Genomic DNA, 17,224 nt, shown 5'->3' with positions numbered 1-17,224 from the left:
TCTCCAGCAGAGACAGAAAAGATAAAGGAAGATCTATAGGGAAGAGATTTGCATTGAATAATATTTCTGAATTACTCATCAGTGAAGGAAATAAAGGGCCTTAGAGCTTTTTGCTCACTTAAAGAAAAAAAAAATGGATCATTGATTTTATTGGGACTCCCCTAGGCAAAGCACTTACCTAAAGTACAATATATTTTTATTGTGCCACTGGGAACTGGATGCAAACATTTATAAATCTTCCTTTGAGGAGCTTATCACTCAGCCATTTTAAATATCTTAGTGTGATATGAAAATCCTTAAAACCTTTCACATTTAAAAGATGCCTGCAGGGAGACGAGGGCCCACATTTGGAAATGCACCAAGTGCCCTCATGGATGAAGCCCCCATCCCCATTGGGAGGCTGAGGCTGAATTGCCCCCCCGCAGACCCCCAGTGCTGGCATGTGGACCAGGACCCACTGGAGCACAGCCCAGGCATCTGTGGGACCCCCAGGGCAGGCTGGGGACAGCAGCCCCTCATCCCAGGGACACTGAGTGCTGGGGATGGCAGAAATGCAGTGGCTCAAGGCTGCTGGAGCTGGGTGGATTAGCTGCTGGCCACTATGAACAGGAACAGAGTTTACTCATTTAAAACTCACTCAGTTATTTCCATGTTCACCGTGCTCTCCCCAGGATTGCACAGCCAGCATGCTGTTAACAAGATGTAGCTGTGCTAAGGTACAGGCAGTCTAAGGCTGCTAGAGAGGTAAGGAGTGCAGGAGGATATAACTTTCATTATAACAGCTGATATGTTGGAAGAACAGGACAAACTCTGGCCCAGAAAGAGTTTAGGTACTCTATGACTTGTCATTTATGCAATTGTGTTAATTTAGCAAAGCAGGATGGAGCCTGCAGAGGCTGTGCAGACCACAAAGAGCTGGTATGCACTCTGTTTGGTACCGCTTAGCTCCACTGAATTAAAATTGGTGTTGCTAAAGCAGTATAATTCACTTTTCAGGTCACACAGTAATTAGTGTCTTCTGAAACAGTTTTCTCCTGTTCATTGAAGGAAACATTCTCTGTCTCTTCCAGCACAAGAATTAGGGGCAACAAGTGAAGCCTGCTTCAAAGTGAAGCCCAGCTTCAAAACAAGCAAAAGAAAGTGGTTCTTCAGAGAGCAGGAGGACACGGGAGACTTGTTGCTGTGTGGTGTTTTGGATGCTAAAACTTTGCATGCATTAAAGAGGAAGCTGAAGTTCCTGGAAAAGGAACCTGCTAAGTGTACTACATGCACACTGCAAAACACCTTTAGCCCAGAAATCCCCTGAGCCAAAAATTAGGAGTATCTGATGTATCTGTTTTCTTCTTACTTTTCTCTGCACACCCATTTATGATGGCTTTCAGAGACAGGGTGCTGGGCTAGGTGGACCTATGGCCAGATCTGGTATTGCCAGATTAGTGCTCATTTTAAAACAAGCTACACTGATCCAAATCATCTTTACAGCAGTATGACAGTGTCTGTACATTGGGACCAAAATAAACTACGTGGGACCCATGTAAAGGAAGGGCTGAGGGATGCAGGAACCTAAAACAAGAAGTGAGAAGAGAAGCCACCTCCCAGGAGCAGCCATGCCATAGAAAGCTAAGTTTTCTCTGGATGATCCCCTGGCCCTTCCCTTTCCTCCCTGGGCTCTGATGACAACAGATCAGACCAGAGTGGTCTCAGTCCCCTCACCAGCCCCAGAAAAAGACCCGTCTGCAGGGACATAAAAATACAGATAGAAAAGGATCAATTCCCTTTTGAGCTGGGGGCCCATGCTTCCCCCTCTTCATGGGCTGCATTGTTTGTTTTCACAGCACGTTTTGTACTTGTTTCTCTTGGAGTATCAGCCCTGGGTGAAGGAGCAGAGGAGTGGACAGATGCAGGGAGTCCAACTGTACAGCTAATCCTCAGCCATAAACATGGGCAAAATAAAGTATCAGGCTGCCTTTTTCTTTTTATTTTTTTTTCCCCATATTTTGAAAATGGTAGCAAGAAGGAGTTTCCACTTCTTTGGTCCCCTGTGTTGCCCTTGCTTCCTAAACACTGACCTCTCCCACCCTGGGCCCTCCAAAGTGCACGTACCCCATTTGGAGGCATGAAAGGGAGCATCACTCTGCCAGCGTCACCATGAGGGGGCCTGTCCGGCCCAGGGAGGCTCAGCAGGAGCAATGGAGACCTTCAGCCAATTTCTGTGATCAGGGAAGTGTTCAGGAGCAGAAGTTACTGGGGTTACTGGCCATGCTAGGCAGCAGCATGATGCTCCCAGCATGAGCACAGTGGAACCAGTTTTCTCGGTTGTCAGACCTTTGGTCATCTCTAAAGACCTTTCACAAAACCTGAAGCATAACAATGTTTAAATGCAAACTGGTGCCTGGACATGATCAAGTAATGCTGGCCTGAAGGATATAGAGGAGGAAGCCAGCAAATGTGTATCCTACTGTCGGAGTAGTGGGTCTGTCCCTGCTGCCACAATGGGTCTCACCAAGGCCACCAAGAGTGAGCAAAGCATGAAATCCAGTCTGCAATAGTCAGTCAGTCACAAGAAGCATCTTCCTGGGGGCTGTTGACATTATTATTCTAGATCAAGAAGCAAATCCTACGTGTTAGTTACTTAGTAGATGAAGTTACCATGCCAACTCATATGCTACCTTTTTTTTTTATTATTATTATTATTGCGAGAGTAGGCAGCGCTCCCTTGAGATTTCACAAAAGGGGAGGAAAAATGTCAAAGTGCCAAGAATATAATGGAATTTTTAGTCTCAACCCTCTTCCCCATAGATCTGTTTTTCAGCATACATCCCTCTCCGTCTCATGGCAGCAGCAAGGCTATGCCAAGCGACTCTCTGAATGGTAATTTAGTGGCCAGCCCACGATATTGTGGTGCTACACTTCGGTAATCTGCAGCGCTCTGCCCCCGCTTTGCACAATTTTCAGAGAACTAATGCAAAGAGCTGGTGCCAAATGATTGAACAGCCTTCCCCCAAACTCTCCTTGACTTCTCTGCACTTCTTTCTTTGTTCGCTGTTTCTCTCTTGTCTTCCCATCTGTCTTCTCTTTCTCTGCTGTTTACTTTCATTTTTTTCTCTGTTGTCTTTCCTTAATTTCCTTCACAAAACATATTATATTCCTGTCTCTTCCCCCACTCAGTGCTGCACCTTCTGTACCCCATCACTTGGAAGCCTCCCTTGCAGAGTATGGACCCCCCAGGGGAGCAGATGGGGGTGCCACCAGTGTTATGCTGGGAGGCAGGGAATTAGCCATCCATACCAGTAACAATTTCAGATAGGCACCAGTTCAGCACGAACACCAGATAGCTTTGCCTGCCAGAGCTGCTGTGCCCAGCCTTGCTGAAGGCAGAGCTGAAAGTCTGCCTAAATTTAGTGGCCCTTGTTTTCTGCCTTGGGACTAAAAACAACTCGGCTCCAAGAAGCACGGGTACTGTAGCCTCTCCTGGGGGACATCCAGTGATGTGGGGTATATAAAAAGAGACGGGCTGTGTGGAAAAGATTGGGGGCAGGATGCAACTGGCAGCTTCCTACACCTCTTTGGGAACCTGCACAGGGCCAGTTTATTGATGAGCAACAAGACTCTCGAGAGTTGATGGAAAACAAGGTGTGCTGAGTTAACAGCAGCCGCTGCTGGCACTGCCTGCTGGCACAGCTGGCAGCCCTTGGCACAGCGCTCAGCTGGGTCAGTGCAGGACCAGCTTGTGCCCACACACGCGTGGCTGGTTGTGCCAACATTGCTGTCTGCTTGGGAGACACATGGTGGTGACAGGGAGGGGCTGCCTGGCAGAGACGGTGTGGCTGCAGGGGGAGGTGGGAAGGGTGGAAGTCCCTCAGCTGCTCACCATGGCAGGGCCAGGGGTTCTGGACACTCACTGTTCCTGCAGCAGACATGGTCAGGGGGACACCAGCCACCACTTCCAGATCTTGGGCCAGATCTTGCGTCCTTTGTTGTATGAAGATGCTTGAATCTAGGGTTTACCTTCACAGGGAAGCACAAGTCTGATGAGGAGCAGCTGAGGGAACTGGGGCTGTTCAGTCTGGAGGCTAAGGGGAGGCTGAGGGGAGACCTTAACACCGTCTGCAACTACCTGAAAGGAGGTTGTAGCATGGAGGGTGTTGGTCTCTTCTCCCAAGTAGCAAGTGACAAAACAAGAGGAAATGGCTTCAAGTTGCACCAGGGGAGGTTTAGATTGGATATTAGGAAAAAATTCTTCATGGAAATGGTTGTCAGACATTGGAACAGGCTGCCCAGGGAAGTGGTAGAGTCACTATCCCTGGAGATGTTTAAAAGACGTGTAGATGAGGTTCTTAGGGACATGGTTTAGTGACAGTGACAGTGTCAGGTTAACTGCTGGACTCAATGATCTTGATGGTCTCTTCCAACCAAAACGATTCTATGATTCTATGTTTTCTTTAAGACCTCCATGTTAACCCAAAAAATTGGGCACAGACCTTTGTACCAAGTAAAGGTTCTTTCGTGACTCACCTTGCATCACTTTACCCTGCTTATCTGTTCACCGCCCAGGTCAGTTAAGTTCAAGGATGTGATATGGGCTGCGACTCAGCAGCTGGCTGTGGCCAGCACCAAACAGGATACATTAATTTGTCCTGGTCAACATCCAAGGCCAAGTCCTGCTTTTTATCTTACTTAGCAATCTTGGCTATTGACCATTGTATTCAAATGTGGTCAAGCAGTGAAGACACGCCATCCAGAGGTGCTTCTTGGTTTTTCACAGCCAATGCAGCAGGTAAATATGAATAATTAATGCAGTTCTAATATTATGCAATGTATACTGATGCTTGGCCATAAAAATGGTCAGGTTTCACACATCTGTTTGACTTTTCTGTTATCACTAGACCCTGTGACACAATGTGACATAAGAAAGTCTGACTTAGTGATGTGTAACTGGGTTTTCCAGAAGCACCCAGTGGCTGTCAGCTCTGCTCTCAGCAAGGCTGGTGAGGGTGAGATAAATCCACACAAACCACCTGCACCCCCCCAGATATGAGAAATATTTTAGAAGTATCAAGCTCAAGCAGAAGCAATCCTTAGACTTTGGAGAGGTTGCTCACAGGAATAAGGACTACCCCCACCTACCAGTGCTGCTGATGGGATGGAGAGTTTGGAGGCTGCGATTTGAGAAATTAATCAGTGCAATTACTGGTTTGCACATAATGACCTGAATCATGGCTTGTGGGGGGTTTGTTTTCATCTCGGCCCAGTGCCGTAGCATAGTGGGTTGCACAAAGTGATGCAGTATGTAGTAAATCTGAAACTGAACTGCTCTTGCACTGAATAATTCAGAGCCCACTATCACAGCTGGAGCATAGGGTGAATTGCATTTCAAAATCTGATGTTGAAAAAAACCCATGGAAGTCCAGAGAAGTTTAACAGAGAAAATCGAAAAGTCTTGTTGGTCATATTCTTTCAAAATGATAAAAGTTGATACTATACTAGAAAGAAGTGTTTAATAGGTCAAAGAATAGGAGATGACTGACATTCCTCTGTGACGTGGTACAAAGATAATCATCATGAGGCCAAATATTTTTCAACATTAGTTTAGCAGATGTAGCCAGAAAGAAAATTAAAATGTGGGAGACAAAGCATGTGATAGCCACAGAAGTAATTCAAATTTGGCTTCATTGTTTATCTTTTGATTTTTCAGCAGGCTGGGGAAGACATTTGTGTTTGGATTTAAAATGTGATTTATGAGTCCCATCGCTATTTTTCCATTATAGAGAGGAAGGATTTATACATCTTTTCTCATCGGTGTCATCCTTTTTCTCCCCTTCCAAGAAAAGGTGTCTCAAATGGCTGATTAAGAAACAAAGAATGCAGAAAACTGGAGGAATGCCCTTTGAGTTTTGTTAATTCAAACACATCTGTGCTGGCTCTTCTGAGGAATTGCTAGAAATGGCCTAAAATCCAAATTCCTGCGTAAGAGAGGGCTGAAGCCTGACTCAGACCAGCGCTGCATGGTTCCAGCACCTATGGGCTTCTGCAAGCACATAAACACTACAGAAGGGTAAAACATGGAATTTGGAGTTGGAATGTCATCTCTGCCTGTGCAGGTGCACAATGGTGTGTTTTCAGAGAGCAGCATCCTGTGACGAGGTGATCCTCACCACCCAGCAGCTCTTCGCAGGCTGGAGCTGGGTTCTCAGCTTCAGCTGGAGAAAACCAGTAGCATTTTAGGACTGTGTTTGGTGAAGTTGCCAGTGCAGTGGGGGGAGGTTTGGGATGGTAGTTCAGGGCACTCAGCCAGGATGTAGAGCCCCAAAACCCCTGGTAGGGCCGAACTCCCACCTGCCAGGCACTGTCCCAGGAGGAAGGTGCCAGTATCCTTTTTGGAGCCTGCTCTTCATTGCACCAGAGATGGAGCAGTCTCTGGAGCAAGGCTGGGCAGCCACCTCTGACGGGACAACCTTCTGAGCATCTAGGGGAGGGTCTAGCTCGCCAAGTTGTCCTTACATGACAGGCAACACCAAACAGGATACCAGCCATCACCTGCCACCTCCACCATCAACTTCTACTAACAGACAGCTGAAAGTAAAACTGGGAGAGGGGCAGAAAAGGTCAGGCAAGGTTTAATGTAAAACATTAAAAAAAAAAAATCCCAAACTGCAACCAAAAAAACCACCAAAAAACATGAAAAATTTCAAATTTGTTTGAGTCATTAATGGATTTTTCTCCCCACAAATTGCTTGATGTGGCTGCTGGCCTGCAAAACCAGGCAAGAAGGATGCCCTGTGGTGCGGCACCAACCTGCCATCAGTACCGCGGCTCCCTCTGGGACTGCCTAGCCCTAAGGTGTCCATCTGCGTGGCCATGACAGAGCTCTGTGGCACTGCTAGGTCCGTGGGACATAGGTTTGAAGCGGCTGGGTGCTGAGGAAAGAGCTGCTGCTTCCCCACAGGAAGAAGGGAAAAAGCCTCCCTCCAGGAAGGGACAGTACTGACAGCCATCAGGAGCTGAAGCCTCACACGGAGCTCCATAGAAACAGGCAGAAAGCTCAGCTCGCTCCCATCTGCTGACTTCAAAATTGCTTTTTTTTGTTGTTGTTATTTCTTTCCTTCAGTGGCAGTGGGAAGCCCAACCAGCACCAGAAGCATCAAGGAGCAGTGAGGTGGGGACACAGTTCCTGGGGCAGGTGTGGGTGTTGTCCCCACAGCGATGCACTCAGCAGGGGCACGGGCACTCTGCAAACTGCGGGACTGGCTGCAGGACACAGCTCCCAGGCGGAGGGAGCAATGGTCTCTGGAGAGCCCAGCTCCACGGTGGCACAGCTCAAGAGGGCTGCATATCCACAGCACTGAGAGCTTCATCCATCTTCCAGCTTTCCAGCTGTTGCCAGACTTTCCAGCACATCCTCAGCTCTTTAGAGATGAATTTGGCTCAGTCCTAGGAGGGATGTGACCCGGGGTTTTCTGCATACCAAGGCTATGCTGTGGCTTGTAGTGCATGTCGTGTCCTCAAAACTGTGTCAATAGCATTAGGTCAAATTAAAGCACATCTGTTGGTGAAAAAGAAGAAGAGTTGGCAACGTTTTCCCAGCTAGGAGGTAGTGCAAACTGATGTGGGTTGCTCAACCTCAGCCACGCTGCAGCATGTTCGGTGCTGTGCAAACCACACACACATCTCTTGGAGGAGTTTCCTGTGGGCTCGGGGATGGTGTCACAGCTGTGCTGCCACGACACTCACCCCATCTTGGCAGCAAGAAGGACAAAGGTGTTCAAGCCAGGCTGCTGTACTTTGTCCATAGCAGTCATGCAAGGACTAGGACAGCAATAACGTCTGGTCTGGCAGGACACAGGGACCCTCTGACATCTGCACCCTGCCTTCTCCTTTCTCTGCAAGTGCTGGATTTCATAGAATCATAGAATAGTTTGGGTTGGAAGGGGCCTTCAAAGGTTATCTAGTCCAACCCCTGCAATGAGCAGGGACATCTTCACCCAGATCAGGTTGCTCAGAGCCCTGTCCAGCCTGGCTTCAAATGTTTCCAGGGATGAGGCATCTACCACCTCTCTGGGCAACCTGGGCCAGTGTTTTATCACCCTCATTGTGAAAAATTTCTTCCTCATGTCTATCCTGAATTTCCCCTCTTTTAGTTTAAAACTGTTACCCCTTGTCCTGTTGTAACACAGCATTCTAAAAACTCTGTCCCCATCTTTCTTATAGGCTCCTTTTAAGTACTGAAAGGCCACAATAAGGTGTCCCTGGAGCTTTCTATTCTACAGGCTGAACAAGCACAAGTCTCTCAGCATGTCTTTATAGAAGAGCTGTTCCAGCCCTCTGACCATTTCTGTGGCTCCTCTGGCCCCTCTCCAACAGGTCCATGTCTTTCCTGTGCTGAGGCTCCAGAGCTGGATGCAGAATTCCAGGTGGGGTTTCACCAGAGCAGAGTAGAGGAGCAGAATCACCTCCCTCTCTCTTCCAGAAGGGAAGAGAGAAAAGCGGGGTCTTATGTCTTTTACCATAATTTACTTTCACTTGTGCAGGATTTGCTGGGCAGTGACAGACTGACTTTCAGACCCAGAAGTAGAAGATTTCTCACCAACATGATTCAGAGAGTAAAATAAAAATAATTTTCTGCTTTAATCTTCCTCATCCTGCCAGCGCTAGAGCATTGCAGAAGGAAGGAAGCAGACAAACACTACAGGAGAGTGAAATGTGCATTGCATGAGTTCATGTGAAGGGAGATGTGATGGCCTGTGGTCCTTTGGTGTCCACTACATACATTCACATGTTGAACACACCAGTCTGCCTATGTGAGCACATGTAGACAGGTTATAATTACAGCACATATTGAGGTGATGTAGTGGCACGTGCAGGTAAGCAAACACTTGGTAAATCTGACAGCTCTGTTTCCCGAGTTGAAAGAAAGTCAGTTTTGTCTCCCCAGGTCCAATGCTGGAGCAGATTTTTGATGCTGGAGCAGATAGAGGCAATTAAGTGGATCTTTTACATTATGGTTTTGGCTCCCTTGCGGCGAGGTTTTTGCAAGAGCACCTTGGAAGTCCAGGACACCCACGCACCCCAGTGGTAGCTCTGTTCCCAGCAGCAGAAGCCCCGGGGCAGAAGGGAACACGATGCCAGGCAGCCTCTCCTTGTTTCACCCCAGATAAATCACAGCTTCCCGCTAACACAAGCACAGAATCAGCCCCAGCACTGCAGAATTACATCTGCTGCCTGGGTTTTTTTTGTTCTGTGTGGTTTGTTGGTTTTGTTTGTTTGTTTTGTTCGTGTGTGTTTGTTAGAGTTTTTGTTTGTTTGGTTTGTTTTGGTGGGTTTGGTTTGGTTTTGTTGTTTGTTTGTCTGGGGGCGGCGTGTGTGTTGTTTGTTTTTATTTTCTTCCTCAGGAAATACGATATATACGCTTTCTTAAAGGGCCACGCAGCACATGTGAAAATCACTCACTGGGGTGTGCACTAGAGCCTGATTCCGTGCGACGGCCCCAAAACACTTGCTGTGTGCATCGTCCGGGGAAATCGCTGCCGCTGGTGCTGGTGGCAGCCCCGGCTTGCGGGAGGAGGCAGGGCCGGGGATGCGGAGCCAGGGGACGGATAAGCCGTTTGCAGAGGTTTTGCCGACCGAGCGATGCCGGAGGAACCGGGATGCTGCCGCCCAGTGGGAGGAGACACCTAGGAGCCCGTGGGTGAAGAAGGGTGACCATGGAGGGTGGCCGGGAAGGGCAGTGCAAGCAGCCGCGCTCCCCCTTGGGCAACCGACCGCTGATTGGCGGCAGGGTGGCCCATGGTCACAAAAAGCTGGTCCCCATGGGGGTGCGTGTCTAGGACTGGACTTCACCCGTGCCCCTGACACTGGGGTTCAGTGTGGCCTCAGTGGCAGGCCAGCAGCAGCAGGCACATGTCCCACGACACACTGCCCCACACCCATTCCTGCAAGAGCCATGAGAAGGAGGGACAAAATCTGTCAGCGCATGTGAGCGATTCATTGTGTCCTTGTCACCGCTTTAAACCAAATTAAACTCCACCGAAAAAAGAAAATGGCATTTTTAAAGCAGCACCTGTTATGCTAATGCAATTAGGCCTCCATTATAGCCCCATACACTGAAAGGTTTCAAAATACAGCTATATAAATCTGCTTGGACTGAAAAAAAGAAAAAAATTGCCAGTGAAGGGGTCCATTTGGAAAGTGCTGTGAAGAAACAAGACTGACAGATGGCTCTCAGGGCTGAGTGTTTTGGGGATACCAAAATTATACACCCGAGCTGCCCAACTGCACAACTGATGTTCAGCCGGGGTGTGAGCAAGAGCTGTTCCCACTGACCTCCTCGGCAGCTGCCTGTGCTCCCACTGCTCTGGGGGGGCTGGCACCATTTTCTACTCCTCTTCGGTTTTCCATAACGATTACACATTTAATAAAATAAAGGACAAATTCCTAGGACTGGTTTACAACAGCGTCATTAAACAGAGTCCAGTCAGCCAGAAGAGCTGTCCGGTGTTTTGCAGCACCAGCAAGGGTTTGCAAATGCTACGATAACTGGTGAGGAGAAACTGTCTTCAGCAGCTTTATAACCAGCTACTGCTTAACCAGTTTGCTCTAAACAATCAACATAATGATTTCTGTACTGGCCACATGCAGATGTGACAGTAAGGTCTGACCACCCCACCATCGCCTCACAGAAAGGATGCACAACTCGCTGCAAATGACAGGAAAGACTGTGAGTGTCAGGTTGATTAATTGCACATAAAATAGTTTGGGGTAAATGGACCAAAGAGAGTGACCGGTCTTTGACACTCGCTATGAGCATAGCTTGGTTATAAAACCTTCAGCTGCCTTGCATGGACGAGGTCCTCACCCACCCTTGTGGCAGTACCTTGTTAGACGAATTATTTCCACACCAATGAGCCCCTGCAGGCATTCATTGGCACAATAGATTAGAGCAGTTTCAGTAGATTTATGGATTTAGGGTTTATGGAGTCATTGATATGTGAATTAAGCACTGACTGACTGAGACTAACTCTTCAAAAGGAATCATTATAATCTCTATAGAAATACAATGATTTCAGTGACAACATCTTCAATGAAACTTCAAAAACACTTATTAAAAAAAAGAAGAAATATATATTTAAATAAAGCACTAGTTTTCGGTTTTTCCCAGCCACCAAAGGTAAGGGAAATTCGTCTTTCCAGAGGCTGGACATTAAGGCTTCATCCAGGGAGATGTTCAGTAAAAGCTGTTTCCCTCTTCCCTGGGGCATTGCTGTGGGCACCACAGCTCACACTGGTGTGGGCAATGAAGAGGTGTGATACATGCACCCTCTGGTACTGGGAGAAAACCATGGACTTGTAGTGTTCTACAGATAAGAATCGGCCTTCACCTTTCCTCCCTTCATCAAACCAAGCCTGGGATTAAGCTGGAAAAAGTTCAGCCAGGAAGAAGAGACCAAAGAGGTTTTCTACAACGCTTTACTGGTTTTTCTCAGGATCCTTGAAATTGAGACTATACTGCAGCAATGAAGCAAACAAATATTAACCTGGCTTTGGCAAAGTTTTCAAGCACTGTAGACTGGAAATTTTTGTGCAGTAAAGCAAACCTCCATGATGGAGAAGGACAAGCTTCTGCTGACCTCTTCCTCTGCAGCAGAGGCAGCGCTGAGCTCCCAGCTCAGTCCTTGGCCTCAATGACACATTTGCAACACCAGACATCTAGCTGTGGTGACATGCCCAGCAGGCAGGTGCCTTTGCTCCAGAAGTGGTTTGCTCTGAGCCATCTTCTTTAAATAACAGAGTGGTGGAAGTTTGCTTGAATTGCTGCTGGCCACAGGGAAGCAGTCAGCCCTTGGCCACCTCCAAGGGGAAACTCATCCTGCTAAGTGCAACCATCTCCAGGTGATGGGGCTGGTTATCCCTCCAGCACTGATTGACCTCAGGCTCCATCCCATTGAAGCCCACAGAGTCACACCACGGTGAAAAGCTCTGGTATCAGGTTGGTGTTTTGGCAAGTCGTATGGCAAATTACAGATGGAGTTGCAGTCATGGAGATAATCCGTGGTTACTGTCATGCACAAAGTGCTTTGGCTCTTTGAGGTCTGGCTTGGCATCTCCTCTGATAAGTGGGATGAGGACACCTTGCTCAGTAGGAGAGCAGCTTCTTTCTGAAGCCAATGAGCTGTGACACTCTTCAGATGGCACTGCAGTGTGTCCCTGATGCACCAGCTGAGCATCCCCAGGAGCAGAGCTGCTGCAGGGGTTTGGGGAGCGCACAGGCACTGCCCCTGGCCTCTGTTGCACCATGCAGGGGCTGGTCCACGCTGCACTGGTGCCTGTAGAGCTGTTGCGGTGAGTGTTGAGCACAGGATTTGTAGCTCAAAAGACCAGTAGCAGGTGAATGGGGAAGGCTGTTTCCAAATCAGGCCATCCCCAATGACCTTGATTGAGATCTGGCACGCTTTGGCACAGATCCTGGCATAACACACAGGACTGATGGCTTGCTGAAAGTGTTAAAAATTTTCATTATACCAAAAAAGAAAAAAAACAATGCGAGACATCCTGCTTACACAGGCCTATTTCACACCATTTCTGGGAGGGGGGGAAAGGAAAACTTTGATGTTTATCCTTCAAAAGCACCTACAATAGGCTTTTGCAGAAGCACCAGCTCTCATGGAAAATCCTCCTAGCCCAGCTTTCTGCAATGAAATGAGCACTCATCATTTTATTTCCCAGTGTAATATTTACTAATCCCAGCGGTCTTCTTTCATGCCTACACAGAAACAGTGTAGGACACCATCACAAACACATCCCTGGGTCTGGAGCACCCTCCTCTCCCAGCCAACACTCTTGTGGTTTGCAGAAATGCATCTTCTAAATGCTTCCACTGAAGCCTGAGGCCAGCATTCTCCCTTCAAAAACCTAGTCTCCAAATCACAACCTGCTTTTTCCCTGCTAATGGACTTTCTATCTTAAGGCTCAGCCCTCCCTCGCTTACCTCCTACAACCTAAAACCAGGAAGAAAAATATTGCAGGTGAAGCAATATATCTCATTTCACTGCAAACCACCCCCCAGGAGGCGATGGCTGCATTGGCCCCTGTAGCTTTGCCTCATCCATCACTGACGATGCTGTTAAAAATATCAGGCCAGATCCTCTGCTGCAATAAATCACTGCAGCTCCGGGGTCTCCTCCACCCATACGGGATGAGATTTCAACCCCACCACAGGGTGAGTGAAACCTGCGGAAAGGGAGTGGGTCACCGCACACCCCCCCGAGGCTGTGCTGGTTGGGCTGCCAAGGCTGGGAGTGGGGATCTGGCACAGCTGTCTGCAAGTGCATCGGAGGAATATTCCCTCACGGCCTCAGCAACTTGTTTTTCTCTGGGCACTTGGAACTGATATAAACCTCCGTAGCTGAAATCTGTTATGTGGTCCCTCTTAACTACAACAACCCCACCATGTTCAATTCTTCTTCACATCCCTTATTTTCTAGATCTCTGAAAAGCTGATCTGACTCCCTGCACTACTGTGAAGTTTTCTGCACCTCCTCTATCATGCTTCTCTCCTGCTCTATTTCTTGTCATTTTTATGCACCTACAACTCAACAGAACTCTTTGCAAAGCCACGTGGAGAAGTGTGTTTGCACATGGGAGGACTTCACTGCTGCAAGACTCAAAGCTCATCAAAGGTAAAAAGAATTACGTTAATCCCACTTTCACGGGGAACATCACCACATGGGAGATTCCTGCAGCTTCAGCCAATCCTTGCCTTCAGCTGGGCAGGTTGTATTGGGATGACCCAATTTCTTTCACTGACCAAGCCCTTCTCTTCTAATGAACGCCAATGGAAAACCTTCATTTTGAGAATCATCCATTGCATTCATTGCATTGTCATTGACGTTTCACCACATCTACACCTCTGTGTTCTTATATGACCTGTGCTTGGAAGAAGGGGTAAACCAGCACATGAGCATGAGCTGGCTTTGCACCTCAGGGTGATTTTAATGCTTCTTTTATGTTACTGTGAGCACTGCTGAGGCAGGGCACGTACTAAGGGCTCTGCTTGTGAGCTGGCAGAGGCTGAATGGGGTCCTGTCCCATGCAGGCCACAGTGAGCAGCTCTGCAGCAGGACTCAATAGGGACATCTCCTGGTATATGTCCTCTGCTGTGGACCAGGCCCCGAGGGCGAGCAGACTGGGATTGTCCTGTCCTGAGATGCAGTGGCGACAGTGTGAGAGCATGTGGCATGGCCAGGAGAACCAGGGAGAAACGTGCTGGACTTGAGGATGAATTTGCTGCAAGAAGGGAAAAAGAAGTATCCCTTTCCTCCAAACTAAGCATAATAAATGGAGAATCAGCCTGGGTCACCATGGAAACACCCAAGACCCCAAGACTGTCACTTTTTACCATGGTGTGGTGGCAATCGTGCATGTCTGAAAGCGTGTGAAGCAGGAGCCTCCATTCCAGTCCGGTCCTGGTCTGACTTCCACCCTCTGCCAACATTTCCAGAAACAGGCAGGTGTTTAGGGACATGGAGCTTGTACATGTTCCTCTAATCCTTATCTCACGCCTGGGTCTCTCCCAGCACCTCTGCATCCCCATCATCCTGGCATCTGGACACCAGCAACTCCTTGCCATTAACATCTATCAGTAATTGGGCTAATCCTAAAACAATAGAGTGAAACACAATTTGACACTGCTGCATGACGACTTATAGTCAGAAAAAGGGGCTGAGGTCACACAGCCAAGCAATTGAGAACAAGCCTGTTTTTCCATTAAAGCCAGGCTGCAAATTTCTCATTGAATGTAGCTTGCAAAATTTTACTACTGGATTGCAGCAGCCACTTGCCACAAGTGTGCCTGACCACAGCTCTGAGGCATAGGTGCTTTCACCTGGATTTACTACGTTCTTTCTTACTTGTGATTTCTCAATCCATTTTTGCCTCCTTTTATGTTTTCTTCTCCCTGGTTGAATTGTCCTGGTGGGAAGGTCCAAGCTTAGCCTGGTCCACCAGCCTGCTGCCAGCTGAGGCTGAAAACATCGGTGTTCAAACCCCCAGACAATGACTAATCTGTTCTCATGATTGTGCCCAGAGACCCAAAAGACAGTTAAGCTGGTGCTGCTGGTTGGAAGGTAAATTCACGATGCTTCCTCCAGATGGCCAGATCTTTTCAGGAACAAGCGTTCCCATTGATGGCAGGGCTGAGCGACCATACAGAGCACCACATGAACAACCATAGGGCGCAGCCAGGATGCTGTGTGGCTGTCGTTGCATCAGTGGGTGGATTAGCAAAGGCTGAGCAGGAGACAATCCAAAACACTGCTGGGCAAAAACAGTTGGAGGCCACCTACTGCAGGGATTGGCTTTTATCTCCAGTTTGCTCATCGACTTCAAACTAAGAGCACGGTTGTGAATTTAGAATGAGAAGGTTGTGCCTTCCTGCTGGCTGGGAGGGATGGAGGAGCATCATGGGCCTGTGGTGTCTGACAGGGCTGGCTTGGGTGCCCTATGGCTCACTGGGGCCAGGGTAGTGTCCACGTGGTTCTCACAGCACTAAGGACCACTAGCTTCTTAGTGCAAAGTTCTCTGAACACTCACCAGCTTCATTGTGGTGTTGCTGGGAAAACACACACCCATATGCAGGGCTGTTAGTGGTGGCATGTGAGCGACCAGGACTTCTTGAAGACTTTTCTTTGCAGGGGCTGGAGAGTAGGAAGTAGGAAGTAGATGTATTATAGGAGCACCCAGCTTCACCAGTTTATTGAACTTTGCCACAACCAGTGTTTTATTTTCTTGGAAGCCCCCTCCTGGAGTGAGGAGACCCTTAGGTTTCCTTTTTAAAGAAAATTAACACTCACAGCTAGGTTGGGAATTATGAACTTCTAGCAAAATTGAAGGAAAACTGCAAACAACTGCACAACATAGTAATGATATTCTGAGTCCAGATTCCTGGAATCAGGATTGCCCTAGTGGCATTTTCAGGAGCAAGCATGCTCCTTGAGAGCTGGTGCTAGGAGAGAAAACTGGAGAGAGCTGTGGGGAGAGAGGTGACCTAAACTGGAGTGCAGGGCTCCCCCGGGGTTGTGTTTATTAGCGTCCAAGCAGGCCCTGGTGATAGCTGAGTTTTGGGATAGCTGACAGCTCCCAGGGAGGTGCAGATCAGGTCCCATCCGTGTCGGACCTGCTGCCTATTCTGGCTGCACCCCAGCCTTAGCAAGCCAGCCTGTACAAACCGACACCCTGTAAATGCCTGGCAGAGGAGGCAACTACCATTCAGGATGGAAAGAGGTTTAGCTGGACTTTGTGTCCAAAGGGGCTTTCCATACCTCAGCATGTGGCTGAGTAAACAACTCTCTCCCTTTGTCCCTTTGTCACCCTGCCAGAGCAGCGGAAGTGTTACCTGTTGCAATTTTCCCCAGCATGGCAGGGCAGTCTCTGGCTTAAACATGGCTTTGAAAAGTGCAAGCATGAAAAGCTCAGCACTGGTGTGTGGGAGGCTTCAGGCAGGACTCCCCCCAGACCATGGGGCATCCCAAAGTGATGCTCTTCGCCCAGTGCCATCAGTCTGCTACTGCTCTTCCCTGTTTAGTTTATCATCATTATTCCCAGCCCACATACTTTCCATCACCAGGATGCACAGCCTCTTCCAGCTGTAGGGAATTTACGAACCCCTCTGTTCTCTGAGCAGCACCAAGTCCAAATGCCACAGGACTTTATTCCATCAGTCCCTCACTGAACCCCTTGATCTCCCCTGTCACACTGGCAGGTGATGTGCTTCCAGTTTCCTAAAGCAAAGAAGTGCACAGTATCAACTCCTGATTTACCCCTCTTGCTTTACACCAGGGTCTCAGCCACCTGGGACTGCCTGCTTTGCCCAGGCAGACAGCCTGGCAAGCTCCCCAGGGTTAAATCACTTATACCACTCAACGAGAAGCCAAGTGACTGTGTTTAATGCAGTATAAACCTTCCAGACTCTTGCATATTTTTGCTCCTTTGCTTTAAATTGCCTCTGATGTACTCAAATGCTCTTGGAACGGAAGGATCCAGGGCTAGTGTCTCCATGGAAATTAGTACCTCCAGGGCAAAGTAAGGAGTGCTGAGGTGAATATATAAATGTATAAATGCAGGATACAGCCGTCCCCATCACTCACCCATGCCTGTCAATCATTACTGAGACTGAGCCAGCTGTGACCTCCAGAAATGGGGCAGAACGGGGTGAAATGCAGCCATTCCCATG

This window comes from Columba livia, chromosome 5 (genome assembly GCF_036013475.1).
Source record: "Columba livia isolate bColLiv1 breed racing homer chromosome 5, bColLiv1.pat.W.v2, whole genome shotgun sequence".
Lineage (NCBI taxonomy): Eukaryota > Metazoa > Chordata > Aves > Columbiformes > Columbidae > Columba > Columba livia.
Note: the sequence above shows the minus strand (reverse complement) of the source record.